The sequence below is a fragment of the Onychomys torridus genome, chromosome 18 (genome assembly GCF_903995425.1).
Source record: "Onychomys torridus chromosome 18, mOncTor1.1, whole genome shotgun sequence".
Classification (NCBI taxonomy): domain Eukaryota; kingdom Metazoa; phylum Chordata; class Mammalia; order Rodentia; family Cricetidae; genus Onychomys; species Onychomys torridus.
In genome coordinates, this window is record NC_050460.1 from 24,228,823 (window position 1) to 24,249,962 (window position 21,140).

Below are 21,140 nucleotides of genomic sequence, written 5' to 3' on the forward strand. Positions count from 1 at the left end.
TAGACATCAAAATGCCCAACAGTCCAATTAAGAAATGGGCTATAGTACTAAACAGAGAATTCTCCACAGAGGAAGTTCAAATGGCTGAAAGACGTTTAAGGAATTGCTCAACATCCCTAATTATCCGGGAAATGCAAATCAAAATGACTCTGAGATACCACCTTACACCTGTCAGAATGGCTAAGATCAAAAACATTGAAGACAGCTTATGCTGGAGAGGATGTAGAGCAAGGGGAATTCTCCTCCACTGCTGGTGGGAATGCAAGCTTGTATAGCCACTTTGGAAATCAATATGGCGCTTCCTTAGAAAATTGGGAATCCATCTCCCCCAAGACCCAGCTGTAGCACTCTTGGGCATATACCCAAGGAATGCTCAATCATACCACAAGGGCATTTGCTCAGCTATGTTCATATCAGCATTGTTTGTAATAGCCTGAACCTGGAAACAACCTAGATGTCCTTCAGCTGAAGAATGTATACTAAAAATTGAATGGGCGAAATTTTATAGCATGTTCATAGTTAGAAAGCATTTAAATATATTGGTTAGGGGCCAGGTGGTGGTGGTGGTATACACCTCTAATCCCAGCACTCTGGAGGCAGAGCCAGGCAGAAGTTCAAGGCAAGCCTGGTCTACAGAGTGAGATCCAGGACAGGCACCAAAACTATACAGAGAAGCCCTGTTTATATATTTGAATAATTTTACCCAGTTGGTGTTGCTGTTTTAAAACTCCAGGACATGTGGACATGCTGGCAGAAGTATGCCACTGGGCATAGGCTTGGAGATTTGAAAGCCTCTCACCATTTCCAGCATTCACGCTCTCTTCAGGATGTGAGCCTTCAACTTGTTGATCCAGCCTCCTGGCCTGTCTTTTCTCATACTTTCCCACTATCATGGACTCTTCAAAACTTTGGAAACACAATCCTAAATAAACTTCTTCCTTAAGTAGCATTGGTCATGGCATTTATTACAGCTAAAGAAAAGCATGTAATACAGTACTATAAAATATTTAAATGTTCAATCACATCTTAAACAGATAAACCCACACATTTTTTAAACAACAAAAAAAAAAACTGTGTGAAACTACAACTTTTAAAAATCTAGCATATTCACATATTCTAAAAATATTTACAATACCTTATATGAAGATAATAATTTTAATTCAACAGCAGTTATATGTTAAATATATTTGTACATACTAGCCAGATTTACTGGGCTCCTATTCAAACTCATTAAAGGACAATGAACAATCAAGAAAAGATATAAAATATCAGGATTTGGAATATTGAAATAAAGTTGAATTGATGATTCAGTAAACCAGAAACACCTGAGTATACTCTTGGCAGAGGGGAAGCCACTATGTAAGATGATTAGTTGAAAGATATAGAATTAAGCTTAGACATTCTAAGTGTCATGACAGAATGAAAATCAAACCTTTGACTATAAGCCCTTTGTCTTCTGACTCCCTTCTGTCACCCTATTTTATAGTTCAACCCCCATACTAAAACAGAACCCAGGCTTGGACCACAGCAGACCAGAGTGCCCACCCCAGTCTTCTGTTCTACATTAGCAGCATTGACTATAGCCAGAGTTATTGATTCCATGGAGAACTCACCAAATAATCAATGTAGAGAAATTTAACAGCATGAAAAATGAGCATCAATCCAATTACCATTTAGATGATTCTAAGTTCTTCTCTTTATTCTGTTTCCAATATCTGGCAGACATTGTACTTTATGTGGATAAGGGATTGCTCCAATTTTTATGAAAATTCATCTTGGCAAACTTTCTTCTCATTAAAAAGGGCTACTGTTCAGTCTGCAAGATGGCTTAGCAGGTAAGGGATAATGGTTCAAGCCTGATGACATAAGTTCAATCCCTGGACCCCACACAATGTTAAGAAAACAAAAACAAAAACAAAAACAAAAACAAACAAACAAAAAAACTCCGCAGAGTTGTCTTCTGAATTCTTCAGACTTCTCCATATGTGCTGTATCAGAAGCAGTACATATTCATGCATACATGTGTATATTTAAATAGTGCCACTCTCCAAAATTGCTAGGTCTTAAAAGAAGGTATTATTTTAAGTTCAACTGTCTGCCCAATCAGTATCAGTTTATTTCTAAATATCTTGTCATTGTCCCTTCTTTCTATCAGCAAGTTTCCGTTTCTCTCAACACAATCATATGTAGCCTCCTTCTCTCGTTCATTGTATTTCTCTTCTTTTTCCAAGCTACTGAAACAAAAATAAGTTTCTAAATTGGAAATGAGATCAAATCACTGTTCGCTTGTCCTGTGTCCCTGAATAAGAAGCTCTATGAGAGATGCTCTAAATACTGACTCTAAATTTACAAGGCACTCATTGGCTCTGAGGGCTTCCGAGACTTGAGGACAAGCATTGATAGGTGACTTTCACTTTGACGGTGGATTTTAGTTGTACTTCTATAAACCTCTTAAATTTCAGTTCTCTCAAATCCCTTATTTTAAGTTTTCAACTGTAATGTGTTATGAACTTATTGAGTTCCAAGATCCCTTGCTGTGCTTTTTTTGTTTTGTTTTTTGTTTTTAATGACACACAAAGGATGAATAAAGATAAATAACTTAGTATGTTTTCTTCCTCTCGGACAGAACATCAGAGACCCAGGTAAGTTATAAGCAACACTTTTTTTTCTTTTAGTACTAGACACTGATAAATTTGAACCAGAGCATCACATGATAATCTAGCAGAAAAAAGTTTGATCCATACAACCAGGATGCAGAGAGGTGGTGGTGAGTATATAGGGAACTTTTTCAAAACATAGTTTACTGAATTTCACAAAAATAACAAAAAAAAATTAAGGAGAACAAAGACTCCATAGTAATTATCAACTATCGGAACTTTTAACACATGCCAAAAAGAAAAATCTACTCAAAATAGATCAAAGGCCTTAATTGCAGATATTACAGATCTAAAACCCTGGAACTACTAGAAGACAGCATAGAGGAAGGATGTCAAGGCACTGCCCAAAACCTCCTGGTTCCCTAGTACTTAGGAACAAAACGAGTAACTGACAGAAGGTTACTGCAACAACAATACTCCCCTGTAGAAGAAAGGAACTAAGCTGCAGAGTAAACACAATGCCTGCAGAATGGGAGCATGCAAAGCTATTCATCAGACCTGGGACTGACATTGCTGCATAAATTCAAGCACTTAACAAAACCAAATCATCTGATTACTGCTGAAACATGTTTTCCTCTGGGTTCTTAACAGCATTAATAAAATAGATTACAAACAGATTCAGGAGAAAGCTCGTGTACATTTTTATTTGAATTTCTAATAAAAGCAACAACTCTGTGAGCAAATGGAAAATTTTAAGAACCATCCCATGAGGAGATGGGGAAGAGGTCATGCCTTCTATTTCAACCATGTAACAGTGAAACAGAACAGTGAGAAATTCCAGAGTGTGAGGAAAAATATGTTTAGCCTTGTCTCTGAGTTCTAAGAGGGTTCAATCCCAGGCTTTTATCTCCCAGGACAAAAGATTGCACCAGTGTCACATGGTTAGAAACAGACAAATAACCTACTAAGGTGACAGGAGCCATAAGCCCAAGGGACCCTTGACACACATGCCGCCATATTTGGGCTTCTCTCCTCTTTTCTTAGAGCTAGGCCTTTCTTAAGTCTCCATAGCACCAGAACCTCTTCCCACAGATACCAGAACCTCTTCTCAGATATCAGGTGAATGAGCTGCAGTTAAGCAATTAGGCAGTTAGACAAGAGTAGATAGATAACCTTCAGAGCTACATTTCCTGCTGGCTGCTGGCTGAACAGCCCATAATTAAGTCCCTTCCTGCTCACAACCCCCTTTGCCTACTTATATATGCCTTAAGAGAAAAATAAAATTTTGGAGCTTGATCAGACGTCCTGTATTGTTCTCATCCTTTGTGTCTCTTGTCCCTCTCATTCGCCAGCCTTCTCTTTAGGTCCTTGTTGAGGACCCGCTAGCCAGGCCACTAAGGAAAGAAAAACAATCACCAAATGGGAGAGGACTAATGAGGTGAGGAAAGGACCCAGAACATTAAGCCATGTTTAGGACTTACACAGTCTTTACCTTCTCCATGACTATTAGTGGTTTAGTTTTCTTTTTTCACCCCTTTTTACAATAGATAAGCCAAAAGAAGGACTTACGGATTTCTCCTGAAAACTGTTTTTTTTTTTTTTCAAATGTAAATATTGATGCTTTAGGGAAATACCTGCTCTTCAATAATTTAATTAAAATAGTGAAAAAATTATATTAATAAGGACTTCTGTCCTGCGGTTTAGAGTCTTAGGCATGATTTGGGAATTGCCTTTGTGATCCACTTCTTATTACTTTCCTATTTACCAGAAAGGAAAGATTGTACAATCATGCCACCATAGTATTTTAAATACCTCATGGGAACACTCAGGGCTTTCTCTGAATCTATTAAAAGAAAGTTAGTTGCTCCTGATCAGGAAAAAGAGAAGAAGAGGAGGGGAGAGGTAATGAGGAGCAGTGAAGGAAGAGGAGAAAAGGAGAGGAGAGGAGAGGAGGGGGAGGGGAGGGGAGAGGAGGAAAGGAAAAAGGAAAAAGGAAAGGAAAGGAAAGGAAAGGAAAGGAAAGGAAAGGAAAGGAAAGGAAAGGAAAGGAAAGGAAAGGAAAGGGGGGTAGATTTTTTTTTTAGGTACAAAGGCAGTCATTGATTGTGTCTCAATATGACAGTCTGGGCTCAGGTTAGGTTTTACTCAGAAGGATTTCTGGCAGATACAGCAAAGCTTACTCTCAACATTCTTCAGGAACCCATGAAATGGATTTTGTCTACTAAGAAGAGACACTTCCACTTACTTCCCATTGTCTCTGGTGAGACATGGACTTTCCAGAGTCTGCTCCCCTGAGCACAAGTAGGGACTGCCCATCATGCAATAGAACAAAGAAAACATCTCTGCTCTTCTGAGTCCTAATTTGGGAAAGTAAAGCTTTCATTTTTTTCTTCTTTCTATCTCTATTCTTTGGTATATTGGCCCAAACTTAGGCATGTGTTTCCTGATACTATGGGATTTCCTCTTCTTTCCCTAAAACTCTTAGCCACACACCTATCATTCAGCCATGGAAATGCTTACTAAAAATGCATGTGTTCTCTGAAGGTTTGAAGATTTTTCTCTATTTCTTTCATCTCCCTCCTCCTGACTGCAGCTTTTTGGCTGTTTGGTTGTTTTTCTGTCAGATTCAATAAAATTCCACTTGAAGTTCTTTCTGATTCTACTTATAAATTCTTCTCCTAATGAAAACCAAGAATCACAAATGAACTCAAACTTCCTGGGTGGCACTTCTCAAAGAATTATGAGTGGCCAAAAACTATAGAAAAAAATCAGCCTTTTTAACCAACAAGAGAGGCACTTAAAACCATGCTGAGGTAGGTCTGCTGACTTCCCACAGGGGGCCTTGCCTTGGAGAAGGTGGGAATAGGGGTTGGGATGGGGAAGAAGGCTATGGGGTGGGAGATGGGAGGGGAGAGCATCTTTGGTTAGTATTTTTTAAATTTCTTAATAAAAAAGAAAAGAAATAAAATAAAACTTAAAAGATTAAAAAAAAAAAGCCACGCTGAGATGTCATGTTATTAAAATTTAAATTGCTGTTACCAAAACAATCAGAAATAATAAAAAAAAAAAAACACTATATATTCACAGAAAGGGAACATTGATATACTGTTGTGGAAAGAGACTAATATAATTTCAATAGAAAATGCCATGGAAATACTTCAAAGATCTAGATATAGAATTACCATATGATCCAGTTATATCATGTCTTGATATAAACTATGAAAATTAACTCAGGAATTTAAAGAGTTGTTTACATGTTCACTTTTTCTGTGGCACAACTCTCAAAAGCTAACATGAATAACAGAAAATATTAGGCTAGAAAGAGGTTATAGCAGATAAAAATGCTCCCCCTCCCCAATTTGATGTCCTGAGTTTGATCCCTTCTTAGCTCCACATGATGGGAGGAAAGAACCAACTCCTAAAAGTTGTCCTCTGATTTCCACACTTGTGATGTGGTCAATCCTTTCAATATAGTATATTTTATGTATGGTATATGTGCTGAAGGTCATGTTGTCTTACTACAAAAAAGAATAAAATCTTATTATATTTTTAGCAAATCAAACAAAAGCAGAGGGATTTTCAAGTGAAGACATCAGTAACCGAATAGGAAGAATCAAATACTGTCTCTCATACTTGGATGAAGATAATCTAGAAGTTGGAAAGTGGATCCTAGAGTGTGAGAAAGGAATTTTGTAGACCAGCATTGTGGTGAGAGAGGATCAAGCACAGCAAGAAAGAATCAAAATGATCTATTTTTTGTTGGATATATCAAGGTAAAATGGATTGTTATAATTAATATATAACGATAATAATAATGAAAAATATTTAATTTCACATATCAGCCATGAATTCTTCCATCCTCCCTCTTCCCACCCTCATCCCTCCTCCAACCCACCCCAACTCCCACCTCCTCCAAGGCAAGGTATCCCCTGGGGAGTCAACCCAGCCTGGTAGACTCAGCCTAGGCAGGTCCAGTCCCCTCCTCCCTTCACCCAGGCTGAGCAAAGTGTCCAAGCATAGTCCCCAGGCTCCAAAAAGCCAGCCCATGCACCAAGGACAGGTCCTGGCTCCACTGCCTGGGGGCCTCCCAAACAGTTAAATCTAATCAACTGTCTCACTTATGCAGAGGGTCTGCTTCAGTTCCATGGGGGCTCCTCAGACATTGATTCACAGTTCATGCGTTTCCACTAGTAAAGACTGTATGAGAGAGAGAGAGATATTGAGACCATGACTGGAAAAAACACAGGACTAATAACCAAACTAGTGGAAACCATATATGTTTTTATTAAGAGATTTTCTTTTTACATACCAACCACAGATTCCCCTGTCCTCCCTCCTCCCACCCCCCAGCATTCCCCTCAACTCACCTCCCTTTCCCACCTCCTCCAAGGTAAGGTCTTCCATGGGGAGTCAGCAGAGCCTGGTACATTCAGTTGAGACAGATCAAAGCCCCTCCTCCCTGCACCAAGGCTGCAGAAAGTGTCTCACCATAGACATTAGGTTCCAAAAAGTTGGCTCATGTACTAGGAACAGGTTCCGATCACACTGCCTAGGGGCCCCTAAACAGTTCACGCTAAACAACTGTCTCACTTATCCAGAGGATCTAGTCCAGTACCAAGGAGGCTCCTCAGCTATTGGTTCACAGTTCATGTGTTTCTACTAGTTTGGCTAGTTGTCTCTGTACTTTTTCCAATCATGGTCTCATTATCTCTTGTTCACAGAATTTCTCCTCTCTTTCATCGATTGGACTCCTGGAGCTCTGCCTGGGACCTGGCCATGGATTTCTGCATCTCCTTCCTTCAGTCATTGGATGAGGGTTCTATGATGACAGTTAGGGGTATTCAGTCATCTGATCACCAGAGCAGGCCAGCTCAGGCACCCTCTCGACTATTGCCAGTAGTCTATGTTGGAGTCATCTTGTGGATTCCTAGGGACACTCCTAGCACCCTGCTTCTCCCTGTTCCCATGGGAAAGACACCATATCTTAATATTATGATGTAATGTTGAACATGAGTTTAGAGCACATTCTCATCAAAGAAATTGGTTCATATTTTTATAAAGCATACCTTGCATATTTATTTATGTGTTATATATATATGATGTATATATAATATACATATGTATGTACACACATATGTATGTATATATGTTGTATATGTATATGCATACCATATAAATTCTGTTCCTCTAGAGTATCTTAACTGATACTGTTTCTTTTTTCCTCTGGCAGTGTGTATAGCATATTCCAGCAATATGAATGCCAGATAGATTTGGTTAGGCTTCCAGTTGGGTACAAGCTCCATATCCTATGTTCTATGACATAAGTATGTGGTATCTTTGGCAATGAATTCTCACTGTCAATTTTTAGGGGTAATCAGTAGCACTAGTACTAGCAATACTTTGCAATATTGAGGATTCCATGGGGTCCTGATGGCCAACAACTCAAAAAGGTCTAACCCATTCCTGCTACTGGGGGTTTTTTTGGTAGCATATTATGATTAATTAGGACATGTCCTCATTATATAGTAAACTCATTTAAGTTCTATACACACAAAAAAAAACCATTCTCATATATCTATGTGTGTGTATATATATATATATGGAAGCTTCTATAGTATTAGGTTTTGATCTGGTTTTTCAAAAAATTGTTATTGCAAAATATTTCTACTATATTCTTTCCTCTACTCTGTACTCCTATCTCCAAACCCCATTTGATCTTTTTTTCTAATATATTCTTTATAACTCTATATTTTATTTCACCTTCTCTGGAAAGTCCCTTCCTCCTTGTTGATCCCTTAGTAGCTACATAACTTCTGAGTATTCTAAATGAAATTCATGTATCTAAAACATAAAAGCTCAGATCTTGAACAAAGAATTTGGAGAGAAATGAAAAGCATGGTTGTTTTTAAAAGCAAGCATGGTTCTCTTTCAAAGTCACTGCTTTGATTATGTTAAAGTATTCACCATTACTGTTTGTTGCTAGTCTTTGGAAAATGGCATGCTTTGCTTGACACTACAACATGAAAGTCTTAATTCATGGACATTTAACATTGTATTGACTCTGAACACTTTGTATAATATAAATTCATTAGTCTAATGACTCAAGAACAGGGGGTTAATTTTGATTAATAATAACAAGCAAACTGAAATCACCAACATGTTTGTATGACTATTAGAGTGCCCTCTGAATAGTTTGAGACCTCTTAAAAATATTTATACCTTAGTTTGAATCTAATCTTATATTTAAGAGTTTCACTTTAAATATATATATAAATGTGTGTATGTACATACATAATTTCAAGAAACATTGTGTGTATTACAGAACGTGTAATTATATTAAAATTGCCTTTCATAATTCATATCATTCTGAATTAAAAAATCTTCTGAAATAAAAAAGAATAATTTCTATCATTTAAGTAGCACCCAGGGAAAGTATTCAAAAACATTGGACAGTATTTAATGATTAAATTTAAAAGAGGTACTGAAATAGTACATGCATGTACCTGAAAATGTATCTGTATGTTTATCAGTGACATACAAAAATAAAACTTTTTCATTACAGAAAAATACTCCTACATTGGGAATGAAGTGTTGATCTGGTTCTGTATAATAAACTCATAACATATTTTATTTCATCATTGTAGTAAGAATAATGGGAATGACACCAAAAGTTACTAGAAAAACATATTATTTGGGGACTGGGGAGATGCATCAGCAGTTAAAAGAGTTTGCTATTCTTCCAGTGGAACTAAATTCAGATCCTGGCACATACTCAGGTAGCTGATAACTGCATGGAGCCTGTAATTCCATCTCTAAGGATCTGTCCAACCTTCTGTTAGCCTGTGTGGTACCCACACATATGTGCTATTCACTCTCACAGACACACTGTGATACACATAACTAACAAAAATAAATGAATAAACACATAAATTGTATTAATTTGCTTCTCTGTGTGCTTTTATTATTGTTAATCTCTCTCTCTCTCTCTCTCTCTCTCTCTCTCTCTCTCTCTCTCTCTCTGTGTGTGTGTGTGTGTGTGTGTGTGTGTGTGTGTGTGAGCACAATAGAGTATTTGTGCCTGTGGAAGTCAAAGGTTGATAATGTCTTATAGTCTGTTTCTCTACATTAGTTTTTGAAACATGGTTTCTCACTGAACCTGACAACCGTAGATCTTCCTGATTGGTTAAGGAAAGAGTCTCTTATTTCTTGTTTCTGACCTTCAATCACTGGAGTAGCCTTAAATGGGTGTGTCAAACATTTCACGTGGGGACAGGGGATCTGAATTCAATTTTTCCTGCTAGCATAAAAAGCACTTTACCCACTGACTATTTCCTGGTGTTACAGTCTGTATGCTTTGAAGGCAAAGTTGTGTTATTTGAAAATACACTATAATTTGCATGTAATTGTTAAATGCACATAAATTTCATTAGCATATTCAAATATAAATTTTAATAAATGTATATACTTTTGTGTTATTTCATTGGTCTTATGTATTTATGTGTTTATTTTGTCATTACTGTGACTTTGTCTTTTGGTGTTTGAGAAAGATGTAGCTCTAGTTAGCCTGGAACTTTTTATGCAGGCCATATTAGACTCACTTTCACAGAGATCCACCTGCCTCTCCCTCCTGAATTCTGGAACTAGAGTCGTATACCACTATGCCTGGGAAATGAATGTGTTTTTAAGTGTAAAGCATAATAGTTTTAAAATTATTTCAAGAATACCCAGGGTTGCCACTTCTCTAAGCAATTGCATTGGGTGAACCAGTAACTTTTAAAAATCTCGCATGATAGGAGATGGACACACATGTACAGTCATCTAACATCAGTTGAGTTCATGATATTATAGTAGTTTACATAGCAATTAAATGACAGAACATATTTAAGTCTACATAGACTTGACAACAAAATTCTTTACAGTATACTCTTAAACAAAACAAAACAAAATTTTACAAGAATTTATACCATTCAATGGAAAATACTAAAATCTTCTTCAATCATTTTATTAAGAATAATTTCCAGTACACTTAGAGGTCTTCGGGACAAATTTCTGAATCATACAAGTAAAATGTGTGGCCCATTAGGATTTTCGTTTTTGAGCATTTCAGATTCAGCCTCTTCACTGTCAATGTAGAATATTGTTTAGGAAATTAGACTGCTGCAGAGCCTGCCCTTGACCTTGTACATTTGTGCATTAATTGTAACTGTTTGCTAAGCTATGAATGAACATCTGAAAAATGGAAACTGAAGGCTATAAATGTGCACCACCAAAAGTGGAACAGTCAGTCTATTTGTAAGTGGGTATTTCCTCCACAAATGTGTTCCAGGACTTAAACTAGTAGCTCTCACCCTGTGGATTTTGACCTTTCTCAGAGGTCACCTAAGACTATTGAAAAAGACAGATACTTACCTTAAGATTGATAACAGTAGCAAAATTGCAATTCTAAAGTAGCAATGGAAATAATTTTATGGATGGGTTCACCACAACAAGAGAAACTATATTAAAGGGCCATAGCATTAGGAAAGTTGAGACCCATTACCTTAAATGAAAATATTTCTGAATAAATCAAATTCTCTACTAGATGACTTTCTTACTGCCTTTGGGTAAGGTGTTCCAACGTGTCTTATGATTAGTAATGCATCATTTAATAGAGAAAATAGAAACACTTTCTAATTTGAGCAGTAGAATTATTTTTGGACACAATTGCTAATTATTCAGCCCTACTATGCAAAAAAAGGCTAACAAGGCGATTTTGAACTATTGAGAATACAATGGTACATCAAAGTCAGAACAACACTTCAGTCAGCCCAGACCTCCTAGTGATTGTATATAACCATATTTAGTGGTGCCCTTGAAACCTCTTCCATGGCTGCATCAGCAATTGAGTGGCAGGCTTTCTGATTTTGCCCTTATTTGAAGAATTAAACTTAGATTTAAGGACTGGTTAGACCTATGCTTTAACATTGTTGAGATAAAAAATTATCAAAATTATGTATAGATAATATCCTTTGTAGTAGTAGAAGGGAAGGTTCACAGTAGTTAGAAAGCACTAAAGTACATTCAATACAACATATAAGAAACTAAGATACAGCATCTACATTGTAAGGGATTTTATGATTTCTTGTAATAAATGATTAATATTAAATGATTCTTGCATTGAAATTATTTTTTTATGATAATTTCAATACTTTTTAAAATCTCATTTTCTTACAAGGACTATATGGAGACCACATGGCAGAAAATCATATTGTAACTGTTAAGTCAGAGCAAACATTCCAAAAAAGAAAAAGGAAATTCCTTATCCAATTTGGTATCCCATCTTATTAAGCTGTCCCAATTCTAAAAGTTATTTGGATTTCCATCTCAAAATGAAAAAAAAAATTCCTATTTGGTATTAAAAGTAGTAATTTGAATGTTTTTGAGGCTATGAGGTAATTTGAAAGATAAGTTCCATAAATAAAAATGGTGATGTAGCTGGATAAGTATATAGCCATCCAGATTAGGTTTCTCAAAGTTGAAAATATGATTGAAGTCATAAATAGGGTAAGCTTGCTAAAAATTGGTTCTGTTGCTTCAAGTTCAAATGTGTTTTAAATGAAAGTAAAAGGACATAAAGCATGAAAACTTCTGTAAAATAAATATGTAGGTATAACAGGTTTTCTTGGATTGCCAGCCTCCAAATGATGACAGGAAGACTTACTTTAATTACTAAAGCTTGGCCTTAATTTAGACTTCTTTCTAGCTATATTTTTAAACATTAAATTAACCCATTTCTATTAATCTATCTGCTGCCCTGAGCCTCATTTACCTCATCTACATACTGTCCATTGTGTGTTCCTGCTTCCTCTGTATCTTGCTGGCTTGGTCCTCAGCTGGCTGACCCATGTCTGGCTGGGTTCTCTTTCCTCTCTGCTCACCAGTCCTGCCTCTCTCTCCTCTGCCTAGCTTCTGGTCATTCAGGGTATTTTTTTGTTTGTTTTTTGATAATTTAATTTTACATATCAGCCGTGGGTTCCCTGTCTTCCCCCCTCGCGCCCCTGGCCCCCCCATTCCCATCTCCTCCAGGGCAAAGACTCCCCTGGGGATTCAGCTCAACCTGGTAGATTCAGCACAGGCAGATCTAGTCCCCTCCTCCCAGGCTGAGCAAAGTGTTCCTGTATGAACCCCAGGTTCCAAACAGCCAGCTCATGCACTAAGGATAGGTCTGGGTCCCACTGCCTGAGTGCATGAGCCCCCAACTGGATCAGGCCCTCTGGATAAATGAGACAGTTGATTAACTTGAACTGTTTGGGAGGCATCCAGTGAGGACCTGTCCTTAGTGCATGAGCTGGCTGTTTGGAACCTGGGGCTTACACAGGGACATATTGCTCAGCCTTGAAGGAGTGAATTGAACCTGCCTGTACTGAATCCACCAGGTTGAGCTGAATCCCCAGGGGAGTCTTGGCCTTGGAGGAGATGAGAATGGAGGGGCGGGGCTGAGGGGAAGGTGGAGGCGAGGGCTGGAGCGGGGAGGACAGGGGAACCCATGGCTGATATGTAAAATTAAAACACAAATATAAAAAAATAAATAAAGCTCTGTGTAATAATTGAAACTACTGATTTTTAAAATTATTCTCTTCAGTTTTCTAATAGTTTATGTAACTAAAAATAGTTTAAAAGTTTTTAAGTCTCTTTGTTATTGTGTTTGTATTAATTCTAATTTATTGATTAGTTTGCTGATGTATCTTAGTTCCATAAGAAAATACAAGAATGTAAATAAAGCTTTGAACATCAAAAGGAAATCTTATATTCTACCAAAGTGATTGCCTCATATCAATAATTTGGATTTCCCTAAGCAGTTAAAATCTTTTCAACATATTGCAAATAATAATGTAGAGAATACAAACAAAGGTTATGTAGAAAGCCAATCTGAACAGTGAAAAGACCTCAAAAGAGGCAAAATTTTATAGTCTTGTCTACCAGACATCGGAGCAGAGACCAGGTCTCCATTGGCTACTGTGCTGTTTAGTCAATTATACATATGCCCATTTTTACAACTACTTGTGAATTCTTCCTCAGCAGGCAAATGTGCTCAGCCAAGACTATAAAAATCACAGTACATCAGCACATAATCTGTAATATGAGAACATGTGCTTTCTTCTCTTCAGAAACTAATTTGTATTTCTGGTGAAAAAGTGCTCATACTGTGGGTTATAAATTGGTTATTTTGTAACCCTTTAGCATCAATACTTGACCTTTACAAATCTAGTTGTTTTGCATAAAATCCCAGATGTGCATGTGTTTAGAACCAATGTTGAATATTTTGTATTGCCAGATCACTAATTAAATTCCTGCATATAACCTTTTTCTTCCTGAAATAAAGTGTTTAGTAAGATATATTATAATTATGTAAACAATGTTTAGTATAAATTTTGCATTTTAATTAGTTTAGTGGAGAATATAATTTAGAATTAAAGCAGAATCTATGAAGACTGCAGTATAGTACAGCTGAAGGGATAAAATTTATCCCTTACAACAAAATCTGATTTCAATAAGACTATAACCCATTACTGCTTACACTTTCAATTTGAATTGAAGATCTTATTTGTTTGTGTTTGGGGTGATGAATTTTAAATCCTTAAAACCATAAAAGGACTATCATAAGTTCTCTCTGCGATGAAAACCTTTTCTATTCTTACAGCTTTTTCTTATGTCATCCCAAAAATATTTCTTTCCTCATTGTTTTCTATTTTAAAGTCTTAGGGCTGACTCTATAGACCTAAACATGTCCAGGAATAAAAGCAGAAAGAATATTGGGTGTGTTAACACTTTCTTTGATTTCAACTAGCCCCTGAATACAGCAATACTTAATTAGTAGTAAAATAAATATGTCAATTTTTAAATAAAATGAAATGTATGTAGTAATAAGGATAATAATCTTAAGATAATAGATTCTGAGTTTTCATTTTTGGATAAAGAAAGTGTCAAAAATGGCCTTTAACCAATAATTATCCTACCTTAAAAAGGAATCAAAAGAGACAAGGGCAATATAGTAAATGACATCAATCAGTTTGATAAAGAAATTTGTATATAATTATAAAAATAATGCTACATATAGTTATTTATATGTGTTATACTATACATTATATATCATATATATAATGCAAATATATCTCAAGAAAGTTATATGAATTTAAAATGTATAAGGCTATTACAGTCTGTAGAATGTGGAAGAAATTCCAATTAGCTTTAAAATATGGTAAGCTAATATCCACTTACAAGTGAGTACAAACCATTTTTCTTTTTCTGGGTCTGGATAACCTCAGAAAAGGATGATATTTTTCTAGTTGCATCTATTTTCCTGCAAATTTCATGATGTCATTTTTTTATTATAGCTTGTTATGCCATGTTCAGTTGATATCCCTGGGAGGCCTACTTTTTTTGTGAAGGGAAATGGAGGAATAGTGGATATGGGGGAGAGGGGAGCAGGGAGTGGGTATACTGGGAAGAATAGAGAGAAATTGCATTTGGGATCTTTTTGTATGAGAGAAAAATAAAAATGCAATAAAATAATTAAAAGTGTTGTTAGGATATAAATAATCAAGCCGGGCATTAGTGGCACATGCCTTTAATCTTAGCACTCGGGAGGCAGAGGCAGGCAGATCTCTGTGAGTTCAAAGCCAACCTGGTCTACAAAGCAAGTTCCAGGAAAGGCGCAAAGACACACAGAGAAACCCTGTCTTGAAAAACCATAAAAAATTAAAATAATAAAAATAAAAATAAAAAAGAATATAAGTGATCAATATTGGTGGTGTTATTAATTTTATGGAGGTGTAAGTAGAATGTCAAAACAATATAAAATAATAATTTATAAATGACTAAGTATAATATCACAATGGTATGTGAAGTGAGATATGTATAAATATATTTATCTATATTTATGAAGCTAATTACATTAAAAGGGTACTAAAATCTGTAAGTAAAAGACTAAAGCAAAACTAAAATTTGATAGTGGGCCTCTAGAAATATATGTTTAATGTCAAATCTGATTTATGTGAATATGGCTATGAAAAAAATCAATTTGAAATTTTGTTAAATATGTTAGCTAGAATTTAAAAAATAAAAATTTAAAATTACTTCCATCTTGTTAAAACTGTCTAGTTTGGCTTGTCCAGTTTGGTGTCATCCTTGTTCAGCTCACAGTTGGGCAGTCTTTCTGGTGGGAATTTATGGATGTAACTTCTGATATTACTATAAGGCACAATCTCACAGCAAATAACTGATCCGTTGGCTTTTATAATATGTGTGTGCCCTCTCTTTAATGTTCTTTGAACCTTAGGTGGAGGTGTGTTTTGTAAATATATCTATTAGGACTGGGGTCTACAACTCTTACTGTGTTTGGTTATGGTTTCTGTAGTGGTTTTTGACTGTTGCAAATAGATGTTTTCTTGATAAGGAGTAAAGACCATCTGTGGATTTAAGAACAAATGAGTATAAATTGTTATTAGATTCGATCCTCTGCTACAGAAGTTCCCAAGAATCCACAAGGATGAACTCAGCTTACTAGCAATAGAGGAAAGGGTGCCTGAACTGGCTTACCCCCATAATCAGATCAGTGAATACCCTAACTGTCGTAATAGAGCCTTCATCTAGTAACTGATGGAAGCAGAAGCAGAGATCCACAGCCAGACACCAGGCAGAGTTCCAGAAGTGCAGTTGAAAGAGAGAAAAGAGGGATTCTATGAACAAGGGGCAGCAAGATCATGAGGAAACCCACAGAGACAATCAAACCAAACTAGTGAGAACTCATGAAATTTAGACCAACATTTGTGGAGCCTCCATGGAACTGGACTAGGCCCTCTGTATAAGTGAGACAATTGTGTAGCTTGATATGCTTAAGGAGCCCCTGGCAGTAGGATCAGGATCCATCCCTGGTGCATGAGCTTGCTTTTGAGAGCCCACAACTTATGGTAGGACACCTTGCACAGCCTTGAGGTAGTGGGGAGGGGCTTTGACCTGAATGGACCAGGTTCTGCTGACTCCCCATAGGAGCCCTAACCTTATTGTAGGAGGGAATGAGGGGTGGGCAGGACAGGGGAAGCAGGAGGAGGGAAAAGAGGGATCAGTCTCCCTCTTGCTGAGTGGGTCTTAAGCTCCTGATGCCTCAACCCTAAACAAAGAACTATAGATAACTTAGGAAAGCTGGGTATGGAGAAGTGACATTCCCTAGGAAAATCACATTAATTGGTTGTACGATACCGAACAGCCAGCCATTAAAACAAACATACATACATACACTGATCATGATATTCTCTTCTAGACACCATGGCAAGAATAGTCATTTCATTTACTAAGAATTGAGGCATGACCAGAATACATAAAGCCCTCACAACATATATGCACATTATACACCAGTGATAAAAGCACTTTGTCTGTGTATTAGAATGTGTCACTTTTTCTTTTAACTATGGGTAGAATAAGTGCTGCTACAGGAGTACTGTATGAAAATATGGGAATTAATAACCGTGTTATGATCAGCTTCTAAGCTGCCACAGCTCACTGATTCACAAACAACTTCTTATTAGGCATTTCAAAAATATTCTCTAATAAAATCATTTATTATCTGTCTCCCCTGGGTTCATAAATATAAAACCTACTCATGCCCACATGTGGGTATTTACACAGTTCAGTGCAGGGAATCAAAAATTATAATATGATAGAGATTAATTATACCTTTAAGTCCATTTAGTTTCATCATAGCTTTCAGAACTACGCACCATAGGTGAGTGATGACCCTTCCATGTCTGTAAAATTCAGGCTGTGTGTATCCATAAACCACTGTATTTGCAAAAAGTCTGCATGAAATCTCGATATATTGCATTTAATGACACCAATTGTAATTCACACTTACTTATCAATTGTGATATATCTATAGCACAAATAGAAGAATTTAAATTTTAAACATTACTCCTTTATTTGCTGTTCATGTTTTTTGCTTGTTGTTTTTACCACTAATTTCATCCATTTCTTCTCATGAGGTTGTGTTTCCACCCACAGAAGTTTTTCTTTCTTGAAATCTACTTAACAAACAGATATTGACACCTTTAAGTCAACTAAAAGCAAATACAGCTAAAAATACTAGCTTTATTTTTATTTATTTTAATTTTATTTTTTATTTATTTTTTATTTTTTGAGACAACATTTCTCTGTGTGTCCTTTACTGTCCTGGAACTCCTTCTGTAGACCATACTGGCCTGGAACTCAGATCTGCTTGCCTCTGCCTTCCAAATGTTGGGATTGGAATTAAAGCCCTATGTCACAACTGCTGGGCGAATCCTAGCTATATTAATATTGTAGCTTCCAACAAAACATATTGAAAATAGGATGGAAAAAAGACAGATTTCCTCATGAACTCTTCTTTCATTCTTTTTTTTTTTTAAGTATGAAATTAGCTTTAATTTTTAGCTTAAAATAAATGCTTAACATTTTGCCAAAAAACAAACCAAAGACAAACCTTTGGGAAAAAAAAAAGGAGAAAGCACATGTTTCCTTCCCTGGGGAAACCAGTAAGGTAGACATTGCGACTGTGACATGGCTTGTTTTTTTGTTTTTTTGGTTTGTTTGTTTGTTTGTTTGTTTTTCCCCCCCTCAGGGCTAGTCTAGGTAAACCAAACAAAGCCCTCTCCCGACTTCTCCTCTACTGTCAGCTGTGTCTATCAGGGCTGTGCCTGGCAGGCTAAAACCCAAAAGAGCCCTCCCACCGAGTCAGCTTGGACAAGGCACTTGAACCTGGAGCCCTTATGGAAGAATGAAAGCTTAGCATTTGCAAATTGATTGAGAAGATGGGAGGCATTATCCATCATAGAATGTGTAGTCACATCCGGGAGCAGCTTTCGATAAGAACGTGGTAGGACTGAGATGGCGAGGGGAAGAAGCAGCTATTTGAGGGTTCCACTTCCTTTTATTTGTGGCAAAATATTAACGACTTGAGATATCACCATATTTCACTAGGACACGAAGTAGAAACCATAATGACATTCAGCCTATCAAACTAAATTTTTTATAACTAGATTTAATAGTTTTTAAGGAAATAGATGATTATGGTTAAAACACTGTACTAGTTTTTAGCAGTTTAATTTTCTTATTTGTTTTAGGTTTCTACCTCAATAGATTAACATATTTATCATAAAGGGTCATCAAATTTACTTTTTGTCTTCTTGCTATCACACTGAATGCATTTCCCGAGGTTTTTCTAGCAATTGGTTTCATAACCAGCTGTAATTTACCATATATCCTAAAATTATCAATAGCAAAGTAATACAATAGTTTACAGTTATTTTTTGGTTTTGATTTTAATTCATGAATAAATGTATATGTGTGTGCATGTGGATATGTTCACTTGAGTGAAGGTGCCTGCAGAATCTAGTAAAGGGAACTGGATACCTTGCAGCTGCCTGATACATGTGCTGAGAATTAAAGTATAGTTCTCTGCAAGAGCAACACATGCTCTTAACTACAAATCGACATCTCCAGATGATAAAATAATTAAACAATATATGTATGTATATGCTATATAATATATATAGATTAATATGTTTACATATTTTATATTTAATACTATGTACAGTTATACAGTATTAAGACATTTACTTCATATAAATTTCCTATATCAATGGGTAGAGCATCATAATTTTAAAAAACAGTTATTACAAAGATATAAAACAATATAAATAATTTTATTTTATTTTATTTTATTTGGTTTTTCGAGACAGGGTTTCCCTGTGTAGCTTTGTGCCTTTCCTGGAACTCACATGGTAGCACAGGCTGGCCTCGAACTCACAGAGATCCGCTTGCCTCTGCCTCCCAAGTGCTGGAATTAAAGCCGTGCACCACCACAGCCCGGCTAATTTTATTGTAATTTATCTTAGGGTTTCAGGCATTTTGTATATACAATTTATTAATTTACCTACACTATTTTTAAAATATTTAGAATACAAATATGCCACTAATAATTTCTTTCTCATTGAGCTTATATTATTGGTCACAGTTAGTGGTAATTATCAACTGATACAGGGGCATTTGTATTGATTTTGTGCAGGGCCATTCTGTGGGCGAGGAAATTCGACTGATTAAGTAGAAAGATGGGGACGATCCACAGCCAACAAGCATACTTTGCTCTATTTCCTGAGTGTGAGCGAAATGTGACCAGCTTCTTAAAGCTAACCCTGGCGTTGACTTGCACATTACAATGGACTGCAATGCAAAATCAAAACCTTTCTCCCTTAAAATTCATTCCTCTGAGTACTTTATTCCAACAACAGAAAAATGAACTAAGCAAAATAAAATAAAAAATAAAGCAAAACTATTTATATCATATCAACTTTTATCTGAAAAAGGCAGCTTTCATAGTATAATTCATTTTATCTTTGTAGGCAGTCTCTTTATCAATGTTTCAACAATTTCTCTGTAGTGTTTGACATGAGGGCACCTATATGGTATTATTCTGTTCAACACCTTGTAGTGCAACTCAGAATTCCCTACAAGGAATAGCAAAGGTATAGAGCAGACTTTATTTTCATTACTAGTTTAACGGGAATTTAAGCCATCAAAAGTATCAGTGGTAAAAACAAAATGTAAACAGCAGAATGAAATATACTGATGAATATGAACACATTTACTTCCCCAAACCAACAGCTTTTTAGAAAGCAATCAAAATGCCTAAAGCACATTGAGAAATTTTATAGTTTAGAAACCTCTTCAGAAGAAACTGTTTCATGTCCAAATAAGACAAGGAATCAGTATTGCATAAAGGCTGATAGATTTATTCAAGTCTACCAAGCGTAGAGCAATAAACTACTAAGAAGTAGAAATGCTGATCCTCAAATTTAATATTGAAATATGGAGAAGTCTGAATGGAAATACACTGTCACTGAACTCTTTTGTTAGTATTTATTATAGCTATCAGTGTTACTAAAATTGTAGTATATCATTCAGAGCCAGAAACTATGGGATATTATAATATCTTGGAAACAAGTATTGACTACTTTATCCAGTAAAATTTTTCTACTGTCTAATCACTAAGTGAAATTTAAAAAAAAAAATGTTTACATAAGAGAATACTTGGGTATGAGGAATCAATATTTTTTATAAAAAAGTTTTTCTCTAGCTCATTGTAGAATTCAGCTGTCTACAATAAAATGTTTGGGTGGATCATGCATTCCATCTTTATAGTAGGAGAAAAAAATTATTGGAGATCATGGTTCCAGATGGTGAGTCCATAACCATCATGACAGGGAACATCCCAACAGACAAGAAGGCATTGCACGGGAGCAGTAGCTAAGAGTTCACTTGTGATCCACAAGTATGAAGAAGAAAGAGAGAAAGAGAAAAGTGGCATTAGCTCACTGGAGCAGTAGCTAAGAGTTCACTTGTAATCCACAAGTATGAGGAAGAAAGAGAGAAAGAGAAAAATGGATTTAGCTTTTGAAACCTCAAAGGCTGACAGCAGGGATGCACCTCCTCCAATAAGATGACACCTCCTAAGCCTTCCCAAACTGTTCCAAC